This window comes from Aulonocara sp. 'chitande type north' Nkhata Bay, linkage group LG7 (genome assembly GCF_057382095.1).
Source record: "Aulonocara sp. 'chitande type north' Nkhata Bay isolate Kocher_YH1m ecotype deep benthic linkage group LG7, A_spYH_male_GT1.1, whole genome shotgun sequence".
In the NCBI taxonomy this organism is placed as follows: domain Eukaryota; kingdom Metazoa; phylum Chordata; class Actinopteri; order Cichliformes; family Cichlidae; genus Aulonocara; species Aulonocara sp. 'chitande type north' Nkhata Bay.
In genome coordinates, this window is record NC_141350.1 from 13,678,766 (window position 1) to 13,698,876 (window position 20,111).

The window sequence follows — 20,111 nt, forward strand, 5'->3', positions numbered from 1 at the left end:
GTTAAAATTGTAAATAATGAATCTCAATTACAACATGTTGTAGTTAAAATATGGCAAGTTCTGTTTTTAATTCAGAAATTTAAAAAAAGAAACAGTCTAGTTTTTATCTGCGAGGTGGATCATCCATGACCGCCCCCCATCCAATAAGCAGACAGTGAAGCTCTGCAGAACGACTGCAAATTTAATGACTGAGTTTCTCAGCACTGCAGAGTCCTCTGGGTGCAGCGGCTGTCTGGATGCTAATGCAGCCTGACATCTCCATCCTTGTTTAAACAGACCATCGTATACTGAATGGGATACTAAAACAACAGATTAAAGTCAACTTTAATGCAAAAAATCATCTAGACATTATACTACACGGCTCTTTCAGTATACTTCAGTCCCGGTCTGGTCTGATTTGATCCTGAAAATATTATATAGGCAGTTTGCAGACGACGACTTCACTGTGCTCTTTTAAGCACAACACAAAGCTCATTTTAACTCTTTCACTTTTGAATAGCATTCAGATAGAGCTGGGCGATAGAACGATAACGATATGTATCGCGATATAACTTTTACTCGATAGAGAAATTAAGCTATCGCGATAGACCTCGCCGCTCTTGTCCTCTTAAAAAAAAAAAAAAAAAAAAAAAAAAGGTCAGCCGATCCAAATTCAGTAGCGCAGAGCTGAACCAACCACAGCCGCAGTCACGTCGCGTGACTTGCTAAGTACAGCACAAGTGCCAAGCCGCACGTGTGTTTGTTTGGGAAGCAGCCAGCGGGTAATGGAGCCAGCGCATAATGGAGGAAATGAGTGTGCCGACTAGAAAAATCAACCGAGCGTGACCGAAGAGAAAACCGATGATGGTTCCAATGCCGGAGAGATTGTCGAACGGAAGAGCCATAGAAGTTCCGTAGTGTGAAGGTATTTCGGCTATTTCAAGTCTGACAAAAAACAGAGTAGCGTGCACTGTAAATTGTGCCGAAAGCAAGTCTGGAAATACAATAAACTGGTGCATGCGTCACACTGTGCGCCGCGTTATTGTTTCGGTGAAATGAATTTCTACAATACTGTTAATTCTACTCTCTGCAGTGTTTAAATGCTTACATATACACACAGTTACTGTCCCTCCACACATACGACTCGGTTCTGCTTCTATGCCGCAGCTTTGTTTACTTTTTCCCACCGAGGCTTCTAGACTTCTGATTGGCCAACATTTCTGCACGGTTAGGAATCTAGCGCCACCTGCTGCTTTGGCATGTTCATAGCAGCGTTTTCCTTCATTTCTGCCTTTACGTGTGAACGGGATTATTTTTTAAAACAAAAACGGAAAATCTCCGTTTTCAAAAATACCCGTGTACGTGTGGACGTAGCCTCAGTCTCTGACTGGAAGCGCTAATTCCTCATTCTGCTTTTGTCAGACTAAAGTAACTGTTAAAACTGTTTGAAAAGCTAAGCTATACAACAAGGAGAGATTGAGAATTTCCTTTTAGTTCTCAGTTTATTTGATATTGACAAAAGTTAGTCAGTTTTGTCTGTTCTTCTGTAAAACAAACTAAGATTTATTTTTAGAATTAATATTTTGTTTCTAAGTGGAATTGACAATTTAGTCTGTTTCATTTGTTCTATTTTGAAACTTAAACGCTTTAGCGGCTGCCTTTTGTGTAGTTTGCAATATTTGCCTTTATTTATCTGAAAAAGTCTCATGTTCCTTAAGTACATCTACCCTGTTGAACTTATTATGGGAAATAAATATTTAAAAACAAGCTGCTGATTATTTCACATTTTACTTGTGAGCAACGGCACATTTAAATCTTACAAATATAGTTATTTGGCTTATATCGTGATAGATATCGTTATCGCCTGAAATGAAAAAAACATATCGTGATATGAAAAAATCTCATATCGCCCAGCTCTACATTCAGAGTATACATCTTTTGGACTGCCGAGACAATTTAGCCCAGTTTGAAGCTCCTTAGGCTACGTGCTACATATACAGTATAGCAGTATATTATTCTCACAGTTGAGAGCCAAGGCGGTAGATGCATTTACATATATTCTGCTTAAAGGTTTAGATGTATGACTTCAAACTGGTAGTGTTATATCACCTCTAAATCACAGGCAAAGGCCAAATCATATGCAGTAACCTCTTCTTGATTGGCACTTGTGCTGGAAATAAATTATTTGAGGAAAAGGTTTAATACTAGCTATGACAGTTAAACAAACACTTAGGTGACCATTTTTTCTGTAGACAATGAAAGGCTTGAATTTGCTAAGGGAGGACGGAAATATGTATGCAGCACCAAGTCTAGATCCAGCAGTGGCATCCTAGGCTATGCATTTGTTCATGAGATTATGGCCAGCGTGGTGTCACAAGGGCAGTCAGGCCACGAGCTGGTATGACTGGAGGCAGGTGGCACGTTTCTTATATCCGTGCTAAGAGGGATTAGGCCTCTGAAGAGAGAAGGAGCAAGCCTGTTTGTGAGAATGGAGAGCTGTTTGTGCAATTAGCAAGGCATTTTGAGCTGCATTTCTAGTTTCTGTGGACGTGTTTAACAACGTCTTATGAAAGATAACAGGGTCATTTCAAGGTCACAAAGGTCAGTTGCATAATTTTCTGTCTGGGGGGAAAAAATCACTTCTTTAAAAAAATGTATAACAGAACAGTGGCAGTAAATTCTGTCTCCTTAGCATACGGAATATGTTAGCTTCTGTTCATTTATGGAAAAAGTGAAGTGAATGAATCCTGTAGGTGGAGGACTCAGGATGTGACCTGTTCCACCCTCCCATCCCGCACACCATCCTGAGAGAGGCCCACTATGGAGCTGCAGGCCTACAGGGAGCATGAGAAGCCAAAGAGCACAACTCCACCAAATGGGATAAAGCTATTGGGTAATGTCGTGTGGGCTTGGCTTTAGATTGTACACTAGAGTACAAAGAGCTAAGAACACAGATTGCAATCTGTCTGGGTCAGACTAAACTGACTTGTTAGTAAACACCATTTAAATTTAAATGTGTGGCATTTATACATTCTCTGGCATTCTTACTCAGGTAGGCTGTGGCATTTAAGATCATAGTTAGTACTAAGAAACCCAAAGTGTGGCAAGAAACAGTTACACCATACAACACCACCTTGATACCCGGCAGAATGGTTTAGTGCTTTTATATCGTTTACACCAAATTTTGTGTGTTACACAAGAAACCAAGACTCAACAGACCAGACATCATCTTCTGCTCAACTTTAGTGAGTCTGTGTGAACTGTGTCCTGTTCTTAGCTAAAAGGAGTGGCAACCGGTACATACTTATTATTTGAGTAACTGTTGCCTTCCTATCAGCTCGAAGCCTTCTGGCCATTCCCCTTTGATGTCTGACATCAGCAAGGTATTGTGCCCCATAGAACTGCTTCTCACTGGATATTTTTCTTTTTTTGGCAAGGCAAGGCAAGGCAAGTTTATTTGTATAGCACAATTCAACAACAAGGTGATTCAAAGTGCTTTACAGAGACATTAGAAACAAGAACAAATAAAAAGCATGATTTAAAATTGATTAAAACAAGCAAATAAACTAACTAACTAATTAACAAACAAACAAACAAACAACAGTATATAAAATCAAAACAGATAAAATCAGTAGTTAAATGTAAGTTTTGAAATTTAAGCTTAAAGTGTGGATTTGGTGCTTTATTCAAATGCAGCTGAGAACAGGTGAGTCTTCAACCTGGATTTAAATAAACTGAGTGTTTCAGCTGATCTGAGGCTTTCTGGGAGTTTGTTCCGGATATAAGGAGCATAAAAGCTGAATGCAGCTTCTCCGTGTCTGGTTCTGACTCTGGGAACTGATAAAAGACCGGATCCAGATGACCTGAGGGATCTGGATGGTTCATACTGGGTCAGGAGGTCATTGATGTATTTTGGTCCTAAACCATTCAGAGCTTTATAGGCCAGCATCAGAACTTTAAAGTCTATCCTCTGACGGACAGGCAGCCAGTGTAAGGACCTCAGAGCTGGACTGATGTGGTCCACTTTTTTGGTCTTAGTGAGGACTCGAGCAGCAGAGTTCTGAATGAGCTGTAGTTGTCTGACTGATTTTTTAGGTAGACCTGTAAAGATGCTGTTACAGTAATCAAGCCTACTAAAGATGAATGCATGGACTAGTTTTTCCAGGTCCTGTTGAGACATCAGATCTTTTATCCTTGATATATTCTTGAGGTGATAGTAAGCTGACTTTGTTATTGTCTTAATGTGTTTTTCTAAGTTTAGGTCTGCATCCATCACTACACCCAAATTTCTCGCCTGGTCGGCCTGATGGTGTTGAAAGCACTGGAAAAGTCAAAAAACATGACCCTCACAGTGCTCGCCAGCTGGTCCAGATGGGTGTAGACACGATTGAGCAGGTAGATGATGGCGTCCTCTGTTCCGAGACGAGGCTGATAAGCGAACTGAAGGGGATCCAGATGTGGTCTTACTATGGGTCGCAGCTGGTCCAGGATGAGCCTTTCCAGGGTCTTCATGATGTGGGAGGTCAGTGCCACGGGCCTGTAATCCTGGGGGCCACTGGGACGAGGCGTCTTTGGTACAGGGACGAGGCATGATGTCTTCCACATCACCGGGACCCTCTGCAGACTCAGACTCAGCATAAACAGTTTATGAAAGACTCCACACAGCTGGGGGGCACAGGCCTTGAGGACAAGGGGACTCACTCCGTCTGGTCCAGCAGACTTGCCTGAGTGAAGTCTCCTCATTTGCATCTCAACCTGGTATTGAGTGAAGGTGATGGGTGGGGGAGGGGTGTCAGGAATCTCACAGGAGGCAACATGTGAAGAGAGAGGCTGGCACAGTGGTGTGGCTCTGGATTCCAGGCTGACTGCAGGTGAGGTTGTGGGGGTGGGAGCAGACACTGTGGTGTCGAATCTATTGAAAAACAGATTCAACTCGTCGGCTCTATTCTCACCTCCCTCAGCTCCCCTGCTGTTGGTTGGCCTGAATCCAGTGATGGTCTTCATGCCCCTCCACACCTCTCTCATGCTGTTCTGCTGGAGTTTCCACTCCAGCTTCCTCCTGTAATTGTCCTTAGCCTCTCTGATCTTGTCCTTTAGTAACACCTGGACCTTCCTCACCTCCTCTTTGTTGCCCCCTCTGAAAGCCCTCTTCTTGTTGTTGAGGAGGGCTTTGATGTCCTTAGTCACCCACGGCTTGTTATTTGGGTAACAATGAACAGTCTGAGCTGGAACAATGGAGTCGGTGCAGAAAGTTATGTAGTCTGTGATACACTCAGTAAGCCCATTGATGTCCTCGGCGTGAGGCTCACAGAGTGTTTCCCAGTCGGTCACCTCGAAACAGCCCTGTAGTTCCGCTATTGCCTCCTCTGACCACCTCCTAACAGTCCTGGTGGTCACAGGTTCCCTCCTCACAATTGGCACATAGCGGGGGGTGAGGTGAATCAGGTTATGATCTGACCTACCAAGTGGGGGGAGGGAGGAGGAGCTGTATGCATCCTTGACGTTAGCATACAGTAAGTCTAAAGTTTTCTCTCCCCTGGTGGGACAGTCCACATATTGTTTGAATGTTGGTAGTGTATTGTCCAGTGATACATGGTTGAAGTCACCCGAGATCACAATAAAGGCACTCGGGTGCTGAGTCTGTAGCCGAGCTATGGCAGAGTGGATAGTGTCACATGCAGCTGTGGGGTTAGCAGAGGGGGGAACATAAACAGCCACCAAGATGACGTGAGAGAATTCCCTGGGTAAATAATACGGCCTGAGTCCAACAGCACACAGTTCAGTGTCCCGGCAACAAATCTTTTCTTTGATTGTTATGTTGGCAGGGTTACACCACCGGTTGTTAACTAAAACAGCAAGCCCACCTCCTTTACGCTTACCGCTAGCGATGCTGTCCCTGTCCGCCCGAACAGTGTGGAAGCCTTCCACGGAAGCATTCTCATCGGGAATGACCTGGTGCAGCCATGATTCGGTGAAACACATCAGGCTACACTCTCGGTATTCCCTCTGACTCCGTACCAGTGCTGAGAGCTCGTCGATTTTACTTGCCAACGATCGCACATTTCCCATCACGATAGACGGCAGACATGGTTTAAACCTCCTCCTCGCTTCGAGCCTCCGCTGTCTCACCATCACCTTTTTTCTTCTCTTCTGTCCTTGACCTCTGCATCCCCGATGTGTTTTCCTCCAAATTTCAGCTGGTACTTCTGCGGGCACTTCTGCGGGCCTGGCCAGCGAGCCGGCCGGCATCAGGGCGATCAGCTGATCTCTGGAGTAAACAGTCCGTGCGTGTAGGAGATGTGCCGCGGTCCCGTTCCATGATAAAAGTAACAGTTCCACGGCCACCAGAAGAACAAAAACTCTCTCAATCCACATGATTGAGTAAGAGATAGAAAACGGAGGAAAATACAAGTCAGAAAAAAAAAGAATACGTAAGAAAAAAGAGCTAAACTAAGAGAAAAGCAGGAGCGACTGTAACAGGCTGCACGCTGGTTGGCGCATGCGCACTATTACCTACTATTACCACTATTACCAAAGACTATTACCTCAGTTTTGTTTTTGTTTAGCTGGAGAAAATTGTGGCACAACCAGTCATTGATTTCCTCAATGCATTTACCAAGAGCCTGTACAGGGCCTCGGTCTCCTGGTGACATTGTGATATATATTTGTGTGTCATCTGCATAGCTGTGATAGTTTATTTTGTTGTTGTTTATAATCTGTGCCAGTGGGAGCATGTAGATGTTAAACAGAAGGGGTCCCAAGATGGAACCTTGGGGAACTCCACATGTGATACTTGTCTGCTCAGATGTGAAGTTACCTATTGATACAAAGTATTTCCTGTTTTCTACGTATGTTTTGAACCAGTTTAGTACAGTTCCTGAAAGACCTGTCCAGTTCTCCAGTCGTTTGAGTAATATGTTGTGGTCAACTGTATCAAATGCTGCACTGAGATCCAGTAAAACTAAGACTGACATTTTTCCACTGTCTGTATTCAGACATATGTCATTGAACACTTTGGTCAGAGCGGTTTCAGTGCTGTGATTCTGTCTAAAACCTGACTGGAAGGCATCGTAGCAATTATTCTGTTTTAAGAAGTAACTGAGCTGTTGAGAAACTGCTTTTTCAATGATCTTACTTAAAAACAGGAGATTTGAGATCGGCCTGTAGTTGTTCATTTGTGTCTTGTCAAGATTGTCCTTTTTCAGTATAGGTTTGATTACAGCAGTTTTTACAGCCTATTCTCTTTAAACTCTGAAGATGGTTGTGTAGAAAAACTCCAGCAGATCAGCAGTTTCTGAGATATTCAGACCATTCCATGCTCAAAGTCACTTAAATCCCATTTCTTTCCCATTCTGATGTGTCGTCTTGACCATGTCTACATTCCTAACTGTGTGTAATTGCTGCCATGTGACTGGCTGAATTCATATTTGGATTAGTGACCAATTAAACATTTATCTGGTGGCTGTAAATGCTGTGTGTTGCAATTTTGGGAAACCTACCTGTTGCAAAGTACATAGTCTTGGACTATAAGGCACACCGCATTACAAGGCGAGATTAAGTGAAACAAAACCTGACTGATAGCTTTGAGTTTGAAATCCACTTCGTAAGCATGTCTCTTAACAGGTGCCATTTTGGGGCCCTTATACACACAGAATAATATTATGTTGAAGCACAGTACATATCACTCCGCAAGGCTCGTGACTACGGTAACCGTAATGCTCCGACAATCCATCAAGTGGTGCGGCTCCGTAGCTTACCAAAGTCATACTAACACATTTTGACAGATTGTTGAGCGCCGTGTAGCACATAAAATCGGTTCAAGGTCAGTAAGCACAACCAGAATCAATACATAAGGCGCACTGTTGATTTTTGAGAAAATTAAAGCATTTGAAGTGTGCCTTAAAGTCCGAAAAATACGGTAGGTACAGGACTGATACATCGTGATGGACACAATCTTTAACTGAGTGGTTTACTGAGATTATAGCAAATGTACAGGTGCTAAAGCTCCCACCTGTTTGCAGAGCACTGGCCAGCTAATGCCCATACTACTTCATGCTCAGGTATTTATATATGATGTGTTGCGTAGAGCTATTTTTCACTTTTACCCACAAACACTGACTCTCATTGAAAAACAGAGATCTAAGGTGTTTAAATTTGTCTTTAGGAAATGCACTGACTGCAATCAGACTCATGTGTCCTGAAGTCTCTCTGCCACTGAGGAAAATTATTCATTTTAGGGTTGTAAAATTGCACTTATTCATGTAAAAGCCATAAAAATTTGAAACATTAGGTTCTTTATACAATTTTCTACCAAAATTTCCCATAATTAAATTTTTTTTAAATTATTTTTAAATCAACCTGCTTAGAAAAAGACATAACTGCAATTGTCAAGCATGGGTCTTCTCTTTTATGGAGCATAGTTTCTGACTGTCAAGTGACAGTTATAATTACACATGAGACTAAATAGTGCTCTTATTGAGTGTGAAGTGATAGCAGTGAATGTGGAGAGAATACTGATGTTCCAGCAGTTCCTGACACCCCTTTTCCTTTGTTCAAGTCCCTCCTTTATTTGCCTATGGCTGCCCCCTCCCCTTTGCGGCGAAGCAAGCTCATTGGAGGACAGCAAAGTCACGGGTTGGCGATCATTACCACCGTGTGATAGATTCTAACTGTTGCTAAGGTGTTTTGAATGGTTAGTTGACCATTCTACTAGTCCATTTGCTCTCCATCTTCACCTGCTGAATGCTCGATGACGGCATGGGATGTGTTAAAAGTGTGAAATCTCAGCATTACTCAGTTTCTCATCAGTGAACCAGACAGTCTTCGCTGTCACTGTCTGGGGTGTTGATGGTTTCAGGCAACATTTGTTGCTGAGGCTTGACCCGCATTGTGTTGGATTGCTTTATATTGAATGCCTGTTAAATCCTCTGCCAAGAGAAATTTGGCAAAGATTCATGCTGTCTGCAGATAGGCCTCTTTAGAAATGGAGCTTTATAAAAACGCAGGTTCACCCTCAGTTCAGAGCTCATGTAGAGGAAAATCTATTTCAGTACTGCAGACTGAGCAGATCACTCAAGGCAGGAGTCAGAGGAGCTCCCTTTAAACACAGTTATGTCTTCATGCAGTAACTAAAATATTGTATTTATTAAAGTCAAATTATAAATTTTCTTATATAATTTGAATTTGTTACATATTCCTGTCCATGTCTATGTAAACTGTAGTTAAATTAATGTTTTGTTTTTTCCACAATTCAAAAACGCCTCTGTGAGAATATCATTTTTTGTTGAAAATAAATCTTACCATAAAAAAGTGTTCAGTTATGTCACAAATGAGAGTTAAACAACTATAGAATTATAGAAGCATGCATCTAATTTTAAATATATCTATATTTCTGCAGTGATGATGGAAGATGGCAGTTTCATTCCTTCCATCATTAACACCCCTACAGCTTTTCCACCTACTGCTTGGAGCTGATCCAGGTGAGTTCACCCATTCAAAGTCAGTGTTAACATACCAAAACGGCAAAAAGAAAAAAACGAGAGTTCAGTGCATTACTGCACGGCTCAGAAGGTGACAATGTTTTTGCATCCCTTTTGTCACCCCGTTGCCCCTCCAACTGCCAACTGATTTGTATGACAGGCCCTTACACTCGAACGCCATCAGCACTTTTCTCCCGCTACACTCCCTACCTGTCTGCTCTACTACCCCCCTTCTGAAACTCTAGTTTAAATTTAGGCTCACCTCAGACCACACACCATCATTATGTCTGACTGCAGAGAGGAGATGAGAGCCGCTGGCCCTGTCTGTGATTCTGGGGGAGCTCATCATGCCGGCTTCACGGTGCAGCATCAGGCAGAGCTGCGCGGGACTGTTGGTATTGAGCAGGGAGGAGCGCCCCGGGCAAAATCCATCAAAAAGGAGCTGTTTGCACTGTGGGAATAGACATGAATAATCCATGCTTTCTTTACCATTTCCTCAGTAACTGTGTGTATCCCATTACATTCTCAGTTGCCTTTTCTTCAAATAGCCTAACATTGTGTTTGTATTAGCGTTTTTAGTGAATAGTGATATTTTTTAAGTATGAAGAATTTATCCACATATTTTTTGGGGGCAGCTGACTTAAGTATATGACAGGGGGGAAAAAGGAAAGAAAAAACAGTTTTATCATACTGATATCAAGAAGTCATCAGGCTTAACAAAAAGAAATGATTTGGGAATATATAAAACATCTAAAAACTGAAGCAAGTGTCACTAAAAGTATCAATAATTTCAGCTTTAAATAACAACTTTCAATTTTTTGTTTTTCTAAGCACATTTCCACCATTTACATGCCAATAAAGTGTTATTTAAGTGTTATTATGGTGCTATTAAGGTTTGAATGAAGTTGAATATGAGTTTGAATATGTTTTGTGTGATCAGGACTTTTGTTGTTTTGATCTTGGAACATATTTACTATAAAAGTATTAACATAAAAATACTGTATTATTTTATTTATATATATTATTTTTTATTGTATAGGTGCACTTCCTTTTATAGTGGTAACATGGAAATCCACACAATTTAGAATAAGTTACAGAAATTATCCCATAGCTTCTTTCTTCTTCTTCTTTTTTTTATTTGCAATTCTATATTGTGGTAATATAAACAAACCAAGATAGCAATACTGATGTTTAAGTTTTCCTCCCCTGTGGAATAAACATGATGAGTTAACAGACTCACCAGGTTTCAGGTTAAAATAGAAAAGCTAAAGCTGATGAACACGCTGTGCAAAGAACAGGCTTTGGGGGCTCTCTAGTTTTCAGATTTTTACAATGGTCATAAACATTGATTTGTGCAGCATTATTAACGGAGGGCACTCTTGAGACCTCTGAACCATAATTACTGTTTTTTCAGGGTTTTTTAATCCTTCAACGGCAAATGTTAGCACTGTACTATTTCTCAATGCTATTTCTTCCTAGATGAGTTATGCAGTGAATGCTTCCTGTAAGGAGATCTCATTCTTGGATTATAATTTAACAGACTACTGCCTCACTGTGGCAGTAACTGTGGCAGTAACACTGCTGTGCTCAAGTGCCATACTGTGCTTGTTTCCTTCCTTTTTACCATTTTCCACTTAAGGTCTTTAGTGTTCAGTAAAGTCACTGATCTTTGCAGCTGCCTCGTCCCTCCTTCTCTGTTTTTGAGGTGAGCACACCTTTCTCCATCCAAAATGAGGTATCTATTAGTAGATAAATGGATAAATCCCCTGGCGGTGATGAATATCCAGTGAGATGTGAGGAAGAGTTTATGGGCTCTGGACCTGAGCAATTATATTGTCGGCAAATCATTTTGCTTTAATTAGATCTTAGAATATCTGATAAGATACCTCATGCCAGTTTTACTTTGTCACAGTTCTGTGCAAGCGAGATGAAAAAGATAGAAATGCTATCAAGCAAACTGAGAATTTGATTTTAAGTGAATAATTCAGTTGATCTTCAGCCCACCTGGTGGTATTGCATTGCATGGGCTTAAATATCGGCATGTGATACTGCATAACTTAAACGTGCCAGTAGGGATGGGCTATGTTTATAGATAAGGATTTGTGGTGTGTGTCCTCTCTACCTCCGTCTCTTTTCTAGCCATCTCAATAAATCAGCCTTGCTTTTAGGCAGTTCTGCTGGCGAAAGAAAAGCCCAATGAAGACCTCTCTGCAGTAGGTCATCTGCACACCACCTGCACATATTGTCTTTGACGGCCACTCAAACAGGTCAGGCGGGAAAAATATCCCACTCCTTTTATTCTGCCTCCATGAGCAGCATAATCAATATGCTCTGGCTGCATTGTGCAGCTGGTGGGCAAGGCTAGTTGCTTCTTGGAGTGAGGGCAAATGCACACCAGCATGGCACATCTTGCAAAGCACTAACCTCAGGGCCATGACATCAATTAAGAAAGACAAGCCTCCTGTGCATCCGGTGCATTTGTGAGGCAAATGGGCATGAATACCTAGTGAAAGGAAAGGCCGTCATCAATGAGGTCTCTGCTGAGATGATATTGTGTCACCAATGCCCATCTGCTGAGACAGTTGTCCTAATGTTTTTTAGAGATTTTGGGAAGCAGGCTGTATCTGTTTCCTTGCAGAGACTCATATGAGAATACTAATATGTCATTTAGACTCCCAGTTAACATAGAATAAAAACTGAGGGAATGGGGGAGATGATTACAGTCGTGTGAAAAATTAAGAACAGTCAGGTCTTCATTAATTACACTTGATTAATTGATCATCAGCAAACATGAGCGCGTGTATAAAAGCAAATGTTTTGGCAGTGTGCTTGCCTAGAGCATTCAGGTGTGTGTTAATACAATGTCACTATCTTCCCAGAGGATGGATGTCCTAGCAAATTCATGTCAAGGTCAGACCATGCAAAGCTTAGAGAAACTGCAAAAAGATTCTCACCGGCTAGAGGCTTTAGTTTGTTAAGTCTTAAACTTTTGCAAAGTACAATTACAAAAAGACCAAACAACTACCACTTGTTTAGAAGCATTGCCAGGGGAAAAATTGGGGTTTGCAAAGTTGTATTTGTAGTTGAACAAACAATAACATTTTGGATGAACAGATAAAATTTTGGATCTATGAGACCAAAGTGGAAATGATATGGGTGGCCACAGGACCTGGATACCTTACAGTCATTGAATTGACTATGAACTCCTCTGTAGACCAAACATTTCTACAGTTAAATCTCACTACTAAAGTTTGGCTCACATCGGGTCATCCAACAAGATAATGACGCGAAGTAGAGTACAATTAGAGTACATTTTTAATATTTTTTTAACACAAATTGTTTTTTTGATTCTATCTTGTATAGAATCAAAAAAAAAAAAACGTGGCAGTTAGTGAGCTTTAGACAGACTTTTTTTCACAAGTCATTGCAAACTGAAAATGCGACTTCTTTAAGTTAAGTTAAAATTATATTATAAGTATGATTTTTAGAGTCCTGTTTTGAGCTTTTTTCAAACTGGTTAACACACATAGGTCTGGCTTGTCTGAACAAACTAGAGCCTTTCTGTTTCAGTCTCTGCTTCATCTACCAATCCTTTAATAACAGTAGAGCTGCTGCCCAGGTGCAAATGGTGCAATTCGATGTTTTATTTATTTTGCTTTCACAAATTGATTTGCTAGCTGAGTGTCAGAACCTAATCTGTAGCAGCGATGCTGGTCGACACCCACATCATGTTTTCATTTATGCCTTGCAAGGGAGGGGTCAGCATTACGCATTCATTTTATTCTGGACGACAGAGAGAGCAATTCCCCATTTCCACAGAAACTATGTTTCTGTCACTCAATTTCCCAAATATGGCATATTGGTGATGGTGACTCAAAAATTTTTTTGTATTAAAATATGTATGAATCAGTAAGGAACAAAGCCAAATTAATGAGAGAGGAGATGAGATATATATATATATATATATATATATATATATATATATATATTCAGTTTTATATATGTTATGATGGTTTTCACCTCAGCAAGCAGCAAGGCTGGCTGTGACTGCAGTATATTTTCCACTGCCTTGTTTCCACCCTTCACGCCTCGCTACACAGGGTTGACTTTGACGTCAGGTATGCATGTTCTGTTTTAAGTCCATTTTATTTTGGTTTCCCTCTGAAATACATCCAGAAAGATAGCAAGATGATGTGTGCGGTGCAAAAGCTTCAAGAGCAAATGAAGAGCTCTGCATTTCTCTTGATGGCTGTAACTGAGCGATGATGGGCAGGGCATGGCTGCCGTCCCAGCGTCATGGCAGGGAACTGGAGTCTGGAGAACCGGCATGTCTTCCTCTCTTCTCTCAGAGAGCTCTGTTTGTTGCTTGCTTTCACCGTCTGTCACGCCGCAGAGCGCCATGGCTACCATTTTTTTCCATCCTGCCCATCACGGCATATTTCACTCTCACATACTCGACACCTCAAAGAGGAAACATGTCATCCTCCTCTCCACACATAGTGCTAAAAGGCCCCAGTGTCCCCTGCGGGAACTCTGCTCTTCCTCTGCTGATCGATCTGCTGAACCCTCGCCTTCATTCATCTACCTATCAATCCGTCTTCCTGTCTTTATGCCTTGCCATTTGTCTCCAGTCTTTATTTGCTCGCAGAGGATCTCTCAATAGCTTTTGTTAATAATCAATATGGTGTGTTCTTCTCTGTTTAGAATATAAATTATGAATATTAATGCATTTAATATAGATGCTGGACATCCTGTGCCCAGTGTGGACTCATTGCTCACAATGAGTGGACTCCCTCCAGCAGACCTGCTTGCAATGTAGGCTGTATGTATGTTTGAATTTTGCCTTTTATTGCAGTTCTCTTCCTTAGATTGCTTTTTTCCTGTCTACATTCAACCCCCACATGAGGTATATTGATTGTTCCAGTGCACTAATTATCCTTCTTGGCCTTGGATGTCTGTGTGAACTACAGTCAATACTTTTATTGTCATGTCTGGATGAAAAAAAACTGTCTGATTACAGAATTAAGAGCATATTTTGGTTCTTATATTTTATAAAAGTGTTTCCTTCCTAAATGTCTCTGCAGTCACTTCCTGTGCCATACAATGAGGTCTTGACTTGGCTTGTCAACACCACTGTGTGGGTGAAGGCACTGTTTTCACATGCATCCATGCATACATTATTATAATATATATATATTCTGTGTGTGTGTGTGTGTGTGTGTGTGTGTGTGTGTGTGTGTGTGTGTGTGTGTGTGTGTGTGTGTGTGTGTGTGTGTGTGTGTGTGTGTGTGTGTGTGTGTGTGTGTGTGTGTGTGGACAAGCCTTGTGGGCAAAGGTACAGGTTGGTACATCCTGCTCTGCCACCATCTGTGCTCAGGCAGGGATCAGGCCACTTCTTACAGACACATACTATTTCCATATAGCCACACAGATCTGCTTTTATTTGTTTAATGTTTCTAGCATCAAAAATAAATAAATATAATTTTTGCTTGATTTTATTTGTTGGTTGGTTGTGGTTGCAGCTTGGTATTGGAGCAATTACTGGTCCTATTTTGCCCCTGTTTGCACATACAGCACATTATCAGAATTTGCCTGTCAAGCTATGACGACTGTGACATAACCTGTTGGTTTTTCTGAAATTTCCAAGCCTTGAGCAGAGCATTTCATAAAATCTCTACACAGCTAAATGCACCACTAGAAAAATACAGTGCACTGGTTCTCAAAGGGATCCCTCGACCTTATGTTTAATTATACATGTACTGATCCTAAATTACAATTCCAGATATGTCCTCACAGTGAATGTATATTCATGATTAAAATTTCAGGTGCATCTGTAATTGCCAGGCATAATGATGGTGGATTGGGAATCAATAAGTGCTGGAGCCAGTGTCACTTGTGACCTTTGTGTGTGCTGACAGGAGCCTCATCCAATGACATTTTAAGCCCATAGGTCCCCATGGATAAGTGCTCATCGGGCGGTGTGTAAATGACACTCTTGGCAACCTCTGTGTGTTGCTAAACAGTGCTCAGCCGCCTGACAGAGCATTTGAATGCAGAGAGGCAGACGTGTGTGTTCATGTGAGCTGCACCCAAAATATCACTTTAAATGTTAAGTCTACATCCTCCCTAATAAAATGTTGAAAGGTTTTTTTTTTCTGTCACGCATATCTGTGTGTTTTTGAAAATGGCCCAGGCAAAATTATTTATACCTATTTTAAAAGTTGTGATATATAAATAGGATGATTTCACCTAGACCTGAGTTGCATGCTAATTGGTACCTCTGACAGAATGTCCTTGGGACAGATGAAGCAAACGCTTTTTGGAGCTTTTTGGAAAGACATATCAGTGCTATGAGGTTAGTTTTATCACACAGCAAAAATTAAATTCCCTTGAAAGACTTGATTATCACAGGACAGTCTATATCTCAGCCGCACAGAAAGCACTTGATTTTGGTGGTATAGCCACCTGGCAGAACATATAAACACCTCTTTTCAGTCATTCATAGAGTGCTGAAACATTAACACCAAAAATGTTAAACTAATTAAACTATTTTCAGAGAAAACTGTTAAATAAATTATAATTATGAGTGCATCCTTCATTTTCTGCTGGAAAATAATAACATAGGGACCGGCTGGAGAAAGGTACAGAGATCGTGGACATCAATAATTCCTTTATTCAGCAACACAGACGAGATTTATAAACCCAGATGAGCTCAAACATCTGTCTGCCTGGGGCACATTGTGACCTTGGTAGCCTTTCTCCCACCAATCCAACGGAGTCCCTTTGCCCAACCTTTTTGGCACTGCCGCCTTTCCTCACCTGCGAGGCACCCTCCTTGTTTCAGTACTCTCTCTCGCCGAGACTGAGGCTTAAACATGCTCAGTATATGAGGAAGTACACCCTAGCGTCAATACCATCTGCCAGCTCCCCTCAGGGCTCCAGCCAGGTGCTGGGCATGCTCTCACCCCAGCTATGCCACAACAGCACTGCCTGCTGGGATAAGCCTGCCTGTGCCAACTGTTGATCATCATGCCCTCTCATTCTCGTCCAGAGATTCCCTATTAATACAAGGAAAAGCTGTGCTTAGTATACTACGTCCACAGTAGACCAAAAAAATGTGTTTTTTAATTTTTGATGAAAGCAGACAATTTCCAGAAGCCATGCTTCAATCTTTGTTGTATGTTGCTGCACTCCTCCCCTGTGTTTACTGCTGGTCTCCCAGGTTGTTCCCCTCGAGAGGCAGCGTGGAAGCACAGCTTTCATTTTCTGGAACAAGACTACGATGCCATATTTAGCTGTGCGTCTGCTCTGATGCTGTACTGCTAAATTAATCACTGTTAACACGGTGACTAAAAGCACCAAGCGCAGCTGCTTATTGCCACATTAGAAACAAGGTTGAACAGTGGAAGGTGGAGAAGTTCAGCCTAAGAGCGAGTGAGGAGGTAAACTGGATTTTTAAAACCCAAAGCCTTACTACCCTTCATTTGATGGTGCAGTTGTTGTTTAGCCAGGCTATAAAGGCATTATTTAAAAGGCACAACCATTATTTTTAATAAACTGCAAAAACTGCATATATCAAATATCAAAAGCATTATGTTTAGCCACAACTAGCCAAAACATTGTTTTCTTTCTTTCTTTCTTTCTTTCTTTTTTAATTACATATATATATGTAGGGAACAGCAGTAAGCATTGTAACTCTTGCATGAATCAGAATCTTGTACACAGCCAGCATACACTGTCATAAGTCACGTCCACACACTTGCAGTCACAGGCCTTCCTTCTTAGCTCAATTACTAAAAAAATAAAAAACAGATGCATGCCACTTGCCTTGAGAGGGTACTAAACATATTTTATTGCTCTTTAATAATTGCCTTTTCAACATTGTTATCTTAATGCACCCACTTTTACAAGATCTAAGGGGAAAAAAACATTTACTAGCTCTCAGGAGCAGAGTGGCAATCTTGGATGTGATGTGTCTCACCACCTATGTGCTTGGTCTGCCTTTAGCCTGCTGTTTGGCTCCTTTATGAGACCTGATTCATTGGTAAGCTGCAGCAGTATTATATTAATAGATCTCTGTTGAACCAGAATGGCTCTCTTGTGTGCTACACTCATAAGTTTTATGTTCCTGGACAATAACCTGTAAAAAAAAATATTCTCCTGACTGCAAATAACTGTAGATGTGCGCAGGATTTATTACAATCAGAAGTGCTTGTTTTTACATTTCAAAATAAATTTCAAAACCTTGTGCTCAAGGTCAGAATGTACAACTGCATAGAGGAGGGGCTTATACATAATATATACAATATACTGTTAATTAGCACTAACAGGAAAGGATGCCCCCAGATTTCCCCTGATTTTGGTCTCATTTGCATAAATATAATGGGGCACAAGAGAGTGTAAAACCCGACGTCTGTCCTCCCCAAGGGGAGGAGGAGAGGTGTTAGTATGATCTGGGTGCACAAGTGATAATTGTTAGAGCTGTTATTCTGACGCTCAGACCATAAACTACGCAATGTGAACAAAGACTGGGTAATATCTCTGGCTAGTTATCTAGATTTCTTTCATATGTGCACTTATTTATATTCAGATATTCAAATGGGCTGTCTCTGCTGCATTTATTGGGGAGAGTGGAAATAAGTATTTGTTTTAAAACAGGTACACTTCCACAATAAGTGTAATGCTAATGAAAATGAACTCTGATCAATTGCCATATCTTTGCGTATACATGTAAAAGGTTGTGACATAAGAATCTTTCACTTGTTTTGCCTAAAACGAGGAATCATTATAAAAGAGTTGAATGATGGTGGGATATGGGGGGTTGGGGACTGATTTAAGGGAGTGGTGATACATTATTCACATGGGCGGGCGTGCGGGGGGCCTTAAGTGCCAAATTAATTTGTTTTTTCTTTCCAGTTGGACGGCAGTATAAATGGGCGCTGTCAGTCGTGCAGTAAAGTGCTGCGCATTCATTTAGACAAGTGTTATTGCTGCACTGGAGCAATACGGTTTTAGCAAAGCAGGCCAGCCTGGTGGGTGGAAGCTGTGTAATTATCTTTGGTTCCTATGATGGCAATCATTGCTAAAACAGCCAAGTGGTCCCAGAGCACAGCAGGTGTGACTGTCAGACTGAAGGTTGGTGAGACGGTCGGCAGATGTGAGTGCACATGAGCACCTTATTTGAAGACAGAGAAGACTACTGTCTACATTTGTCTTTGATGGCAATGGTACACTCATAATTATTTGTAAAAAAAAAAAAAAAGGGACAGATTCAAATAAAATCTGATTTATTACTTAGTGTTCAAAAAGTCACGAAAACAAAGTCTCCTAAGAGACCAGACATATATCACAAAGTGGATCCCATATAATTACTCCTATACCCCCAGCAAAACCATATTTTAAGCTTGCCATCTTTCATGCCTCTGTATAATGATCTTAAAACATAGTTTCGAGCAGATTAATGTTGACAGATATGGTGCAGATGTTTCAATTTATTTTCCTCCTTTAAAATTCTGCCATTACTACTAAGCAAGTCTGACAACGTGCAAATACAGAAACACAGACATCTGCTGCGTTTCAAAGGAACAGGGGAACGTAAAATGAATGCTGATGTTGCTGGGCTGCATTTATCTGCCTGACATTCAAAAGCGCTAAATGCTCTGTTTGTTCTCTGTAGCACAGAAGAAACTTTGAAACGTGCCATACTTTCAGTGGTGTGGGTCAGACAGATGTTTGCCAAGAGATATGGATGTTATTGATGGTCTCACACAGCTTGGACTGTCAGAGATATTGAGACCAGTTTCCTATTCTGACTGCCTGGAGTTGGTTCAGCTACTATGGACAGTCAGTAACATGAGTGATGTTGACTGGTAATACACTCTAAATGTAAAATATAGGAAATGGAGGTTGGACCTATAGACTTTAGCTTTTAGAAATGGTGGACCAAGCCAGAGTGCATGCACTGCCCACTGGACTCCACATTTTGAACCCCTCGCTCTAGCTTTATGGATAACGGCAAGTTAACGGCAGCAGCTTGGGCCAGAGGATGGACTTCTAATACATACACAATGGCTAATAAGTGCTAAGTAACATACAAACATTTTTCTATCATTGTCACTCACAAAAACTGGATATGCATATTTGTCACAATTGCATGTTTCAAATATCACACAAATTTTAATATTAGACAAAGATGTTAGCAAGATGTAAATGAATTTTGTCTTGGGGATAATGAAGGTGCTTTTTGGCAAAGTTGAGACAAGCTTTTGCGTTCTTTTTGTAGTCGTTTTTTCCTTTGAACTCTCCCATGGATGCCATTTTTGCCCAGTCTGTTTCTTATTCTTAAATCATCACCTCTAACCTTAACTGAGAGAAGTGAGGCCTGCAGTTCTTTAGATTTTGTTCTAAGTTAACTTTGTTTTAACTCTTTTACCGTACTTCACTTTTTGTCAGACAGGTTGTATTTAAGTAATTCTTTGATTCAACAGGTCTCTCAGTTATCAGGCCTGGGTGTGTCTATTAAAACTGAGATCAGCTTTCCAGAAAATTTGGTTAGACACAGTTGATTCATGATTGAACATCACTTTTTCACACAGAGCCAGGCGGGTTTGGATAGCCTTTTTTCCCCTAAATTAAATCATCATTTAAAAACTA

At 41.0% G+C, this 20,111-nt stretch overlaps 1 protein-coding gene across 3 annotated transcripts in view; it reads right to left on the reverse strand.

Annotated features, from left to right (window-relative positions):
* Window positions 1–20,111, reverse strand: part of stra6 (signaling receptor and transporter of retinol STRA6) — a 69,394-nt gene that overhangs the window by 30,731 nt on the left and 18,552 nt on the right. The window contains exon 4 of one of the 3 annotated variants that reach the window (XM_086298736.1): window positions 9,721–9,909. The exons of the other annotated variants lie outside the window; for them this stretch is intronic. The gene's annotated coding sequence lies outside the window, so the exon portion shown is untranslated. The remainder of the gene's footprint in view (window positions 1–9,720; window positions 9,910–20,111) is intronic. 3 annotated transcript variants of the gene reach the window in all.